Raw genomic sequence first — 5,648 nt, forward strand, 5'->3', positions numbered from 1 at the left:
TTGTTGTGCTTTGCATGTTTGGATTGGGGTTTTTGCTTTTCCCCTTTAACAATTCAAGCTGGGCTGAAGTCGGTTGCCTGTAGGTGGCTGCGTGAAGCCAAAATAAAAGGAGCCTGGATGGAGGGAGGGGTGGAGCTGATCCTGCAGGTGATAGATGCGGACACACTGCTAAGCGAGGGGCAGGTGGGATCTGCACCATACTCTGATCTAGACGGAACGCTGCTTAGGGGCGCAGACCTCTGCCCTGACTGTGCCGACTGTTTACCTCCTGGTATTCTGCTGCTGGCGTGAGGATCCCACCTATCCCTCGTTTAGCAGCGTGTGGTTCTATCACCCCTCCTTCCATCCAGGCTCCTTTTATGTCTTTTTGATTCTTCGGTCCTTTTTGGTATTGCTTATTTTGTTTAATAAACGCCTTTATTGAAGAACCTTTGGCTGAATTCTGGTTCCGCTGCCGTGATTCATCACTAAATTTTTACACTTCTTTGTACAAGACGTGATTTTTCTTTGAAGGAAGTAGTGTTTTGTCTGTGTGCCATAGATTTTTTGTATTTTATTTTATTCATTCATAAATTTCAGTTGAATGGAATCAGGGAAAAATGCAGATAAGAGCCATGAGCCATTTTTTTTTTTTTCTTTTACTATTCGAAAGCAGTGATCAGCAAGATCACAGAGCAGCACAGTAATGCATTTTCGGTTTATAATACATGCGCTTTCATTTATGTATTTATCTTAATAAGTTTATTATTAATATTATTATTTTTTAAAACAATGTGTTAGGTCCTGGTTCAATAGGCTATGTTCATTTTAATATGTTTAACATTAAACCAATCCGGTTTTATCTGAAAGGCATTTTTTGCTGTTATTATCTATTGTACGCCTTAAATAAGGCTCTTACTTTCTTAAACAAATATCATTCACACTTCATAGGCATCACCGGCAGTGCTGCACCATCTAGATGTGAGGATACGGTTTATCTGTGTGGGTTTGAGTATGGGGAAATAGGCCGACGACGGTCGACAGTCCTCTGGCAAGATCCTCTTACACAACAGTGATGCTGAAACAGCTGGCTCTGTAAAGGAGATTAAGGCACACAACCCTCGACTCTAAAATGCTGCGTTATATATAAGCCTTGGAATGGATCCAGATATATCTGTAGTTATGTTTTAAAAATACTTCTTGCAACTTTTAAAAAATTGGAGCTTTACATTGACTTATTTTTTAGATTTATCAATCTGGTCTGGTCTTATATAAAGATTTATATGTTTTTTATTTGACAGTATGCTGACAGGAAATGAGATCAGAGGGAGGGAAGACATGTGGTAAAGGTAAATAGGAGGGAGTGAGAAACGAAGGAAGGACACTAGGAAGGAAAGGGAGGACAGGAACTGCCTACAAAAGTGTATGACGAAGGTAGGAGGTAAAAATAAACTGTCAACAACTCTCTAAAGTATTTTGGTTCTAAGTCATCCAGGGATTTATTTTTATTTTTTAAACCAACAGAAGTATTTTAAAAGTTTATTCATTTTGCTGTTACGCGACTAGAAGTGGGGTGCTGTGCTCTACTTTCTTAGTTTTAGTGAGGATATAAGCAGCAGCATTCTGGATCTAATTTAGGCAAACCTATGGATACACCAGTGAAGTAATAAATTTGACTAAAAATGAACTTATAAATTACTTTTTCAACATCCTGCTGCGTTAGTCCCTTAATCTTGGAGATGTTCTTTAGGTGCACAAAGGCTGTACGCATTTAGAAAAAAAAACATCCCACACATCTGATCTGAGGTCAGCGGAGCATCCATAGAAAGAGGAGGCAGCAGGAATTGAGAAATCTGAACCCTGAGCGATGCGTTTAAGGTCATATCACAGCACATTGATTCCATGTCAAGCCCAGGCTTTAACTAGACCACTTGAAACCATTATTTTTATTTTACAGTTTCCTAAAACATGCAAAAAAAGCTGCATATTTTTATTTACTTAACCCATTGTCTGATTTTCTTTTCCCTTTTTTAATTATCTAAATCATCAATAAAAAAAACTAATATTAGAAGTTTGTAAACACCTGTGTGAAAATAATTAAATAAACAACCCTCCTTTTGTTTATACAATGAATATAGTTTATTGAGATGACATACACATATTAAGAGGCAAAATAATAATAATATTGGTGAAATTAGGAGTGAAAGGGGAAGTTGTTTTGCCCTGCTTTGAACCTCTATCTCTTTTCTAAGACTGTTTCACATCAGAAATGTTTGTTCATTTAATTACAAAAAAAATAATTGGTTTACAGATAGGTAGGCCTTTCAGCTGTAAACAAAAAGCTGGGCACGTCTAAAGAAACGCCTTCATCGAATTTCTTTCTAAAATAACAGTATTTTAATGTTAGACAGTGTTAAACAGGTTTTCTATTACCGTATTAATGAGCTAAACGGGCAACAGTTAGAATCGGTAACGGTCGGTCTCGTGCGCCTCGACGGCAGATGGTCGGAACGTTGCGTCAGCGAGCAACTCCTCCGCGAGCTCAAACTGAGATTTGTTAACGTCTTTAGCGGGAGTTTGAGTCGTTAGAAAGCTTACCCGGTGTCGATATACTTCCACTGCATGTGGAATTCCGACGGTGAACAGTTATAGTAGCAATCCTCTCAGCGAAGCCTCAAACAATGGAGGAGAAGCATGACGCTGAAGTCGGCCTCAGATTTGTAGCTTTATGGTCGCCTCCTGAATTTAAAGGGTTATTCCGCCACATTATTCTAAGTGCAATTCTCTAAATCTAAAATATTTTCACTAAGCGGCCCCACACATATTGCTCTAATGAAGAGGATTGGGGCCATTGAAAAAATAAAAAAGTTAACTGATTTTTTAATTGTATACTAGTCGGCCTTTAGTATAATATGTGAAAAAAGCCAGAATTCTGACTTTAATCTCAGAATTATTATAAAAGTCAGAATTATGAGAAAAAAGTCTGAAATATTACATTAAAGTCTGAAATATGAGAAAAAAATCTGAAATATTAGATTAAAGTCTGAATTATGCGAAAAAGGTCTGAAATATTACATGTAGATTAAAGTCTGAAATATTAGATTAAAGTCTGAATTATGCGAAAAAGGTCTGAAATATTACATGTAGATTAAAGTCTGAAATCTTAGATTAAAATCTGAAATATTAGATTAAAGTCTGAATTACGAGAAAAGGGTCTGAATTACGAGAAAAAAGTCTGAATTATGAGAAAAAGGTCTGAATTATGAGGAGAAAAGTCTGAATTAGATTCAAATCAGAATTATGACAAAAAAAGTCTGAATTGAGAAAAAAGTCTGAAATATTAGATTAAAGTCTGAATTATGAGGGAAAAAAGTGTGAATTAGATTAAAATCAGAATTATGAGAAAAAATTCTGAATTATTAGATTAAAGTCTAAAATATTAGAATAAAGTCTGAATTATGAGATTTTTTTTCTCACATTATACTGAAATACAATTTTAAAAATCATTAATTTTTTTTAATTAATTAAAATTAAAAAAAAAATTTTATATTGTCTTTTTATCTGCTGTTCAATGAATGCCAATGCTTTGGTCAGTTTGCCATTAAACCTTTATTTGAACTTTAAAATTAAAAAGGAGTGATGTTGTGATACTCTGTGATTTTAAAGGTATAGTGGAGGATTTTCTTTTTCCATTTCCTCTATTTCCTCTCATGCACAATCGCATCGATACCACTGCTTGGCCACATCATCTCATCCAGCATCAATGTCTGACCTAACTAATAAAATGCTCCAGTATGACCATAAATACATCTTTAACCCTGTAGATGCCCTTCCTAGGCAAAATGAAGCTGCTATTGCTGCATATAAGTCCATTATAACTGGTTTATTTTACTGTTTGTAAAGCCTTTCTAAACACTTATAATACTCTACTCATATTTTACTCAGCTAAAGTATGTTGAACCCTTTTACCTGGTCCAAATCTCATGGATGAATTGTTTCTCAGATAGACGACACGAAGGAGGAAACATGGTTATATTAAAGGTTTAGTGGAGCGTTTTCTTTTTCCAGGTGGATCATCAAGATAAGTGGTCCTCCTAATTGTCAATCATTCTGTGGTGATATGTTTACGTAAGGCCGTCCTGCGTGCTCATCTCCGTTTTCACTTGACATAGCGGAAATATTGCAAATCTTTTTTTGAAAAGTAAACTTGTATGAGCGATGCAAACAGAACGTGCACGAGGAGGAATGGGCTTGTGCACCCTCTTGCACACGTTTAATAATAATTGAATAATAATAATAATGATAATAATTGAACTTTATTAATCTCACACTTATCACTCTTCATTCTCTGCATTTAGCCCATCTCCTGGGCTGCCATTGTGTGGCGTCCAGGGAGCGGTGTGGGGTTAAAGGTTTTGCTCAGGGACCCAGAGTGCAGGCTAACTGGGACCTTGCAACCTTCACAGAGAACAAGCACACTGTTCTAACCACTTCTTTTTTTTTTCTTTTTTTTTTTAATTAAGGGGCAGGTCTTTTCATAAAATTCACAAAAATCCCCCACTATACCTTTAAATTTAGACTATAAAGAAAAAAACATTTTAAAAAGCAGCACAATAAAAATAAATCTGTGCTCATTTTAAATTCTTTTAAACACAAGTATTACTTTTATTTGGGATTACAATTTGCAAAATTTCGACTCTGCCCTAAAAAGTACAAATCAAAGACAGAATGAAAAATATGAAGTGTTTAATTAATGAACCATAGTGGTTTATGCTGCTCAAACAAGCCTTCATGAGCCAAACAGGAAGCGTCGAATCGGACACTAACTTCAGCTCTGGGCGTTTCACAGCTGCCATCATCATCTAATGGCGACGGTCAAACCTCATCACGCCTCTATCAAGCGCCGGTTATCGGTGTCAAATTAAAAGTCCCCCCCAAGACAGCTGTCTGTTTTGTTTTTGTCAGACATTCAGGGAAATCTTAGTTGTTTACGTAGAGCTATTGTAATGGGGGGAAGGAGCCGCGCTAGATGGAGCGTGTGAAGGACACAGCGCGCGGACTGTCCAACGTCTCTTTGTGTCTTTGAGGTGTTTATGTGGCCGAACTGTCGGGAGGTTCAGGTGAGCAGCAGCTTCACACTAAAACAGGACAGAGGATGAAAACACATAGAAAGTTAGCTGCATTAATCTCAGTCTGTTTCCATTAAAACATCAGCTGCCAGTCAGGTTACTGCTTTAGATCTAAAACTGATTATATCAACTGGGGTTTTGGATAGGCTTTATATTGTTTTTTATGTAATTAAAACAAAATTAGAATAAAAAATAAATCGTCAATTAATTTAGTAATCGATAAATTGTTAACTGGAGTATAGAGATGTATATACGTATATATGTGTGTATATATACATATATATGTATGTGTATATGTATATATGTGTATATATACATATATATGTATGTGTATATGTATATATGTGTGTATATATACATATATATGTATGTGTATATGTATATATGTGTATATATACATATATATGTATGTGTATATGTATATATGTGTATATATACATATATAATATGTGTGTGTATATGTATATATGTGTATATACATATATATGTGTGTGTATATGTATACATGTGTATATACATATATATGTGTGTGTATATGTA

General features: G+C 35.4%; 2 protein-coding genes across 3 annotated transcripts in view; one reads left to right on the forward strand and one right to left on the reverse strand.

Annotated features, from left to right (window-relative positions):
- trak2 (trafficking protein, kinesin binding 2) overlaps nt 1–2,697 on the reverse strand; it is an 18,164-nt gene extending 15,467 nt beyond the window's left edge. For both annotated transcript variants that reach the window (XM_015377970.1, XM_015377961.1), the window contains exon 1: nt 2,578–2,697. The gene's annotated coding sequence lies outside the window, so the exon portion shown is untranslated. The remainder of the gene's footprint in view (nt 1–2,577) is intronic.
- Nucleotides 2,698–4,840: 2,143 nt separating this feature from the next.
- Nucleotides 4,841–5,648, forward strand: part of stradb (STE20-related kinase adaptor beta) — an 11,938-nt gene continuing 11,130 nt past the window's right edge. Inside the window, exon 1 of the mRNA XM_015377641.1 lies at nt 4,841–5,099. The gene's annotated coding sequence lies outside the window, so the exon portion shown is untranslated. The remainder of the gene's footprint in view (nt 5,100–5,648) is intronic.

Source organism: Cyprinodon variegatus, unplaced genomic scaffold, assembly GCF_000732505.1.
Source record: "Cyprinodon variegatus isolate N-32 unplaced genomic scaffold, C_variegatus-1.0 Scaffold9, whole genome shotgun sequence".
Taxonomy (NCBI): Eukaryota; Metazoa; Chordata; class Actinopteri; order Cyprinodontiformes; family Cyprinodontidae; genus Cyprinodon; species Cyprinodon variegatus.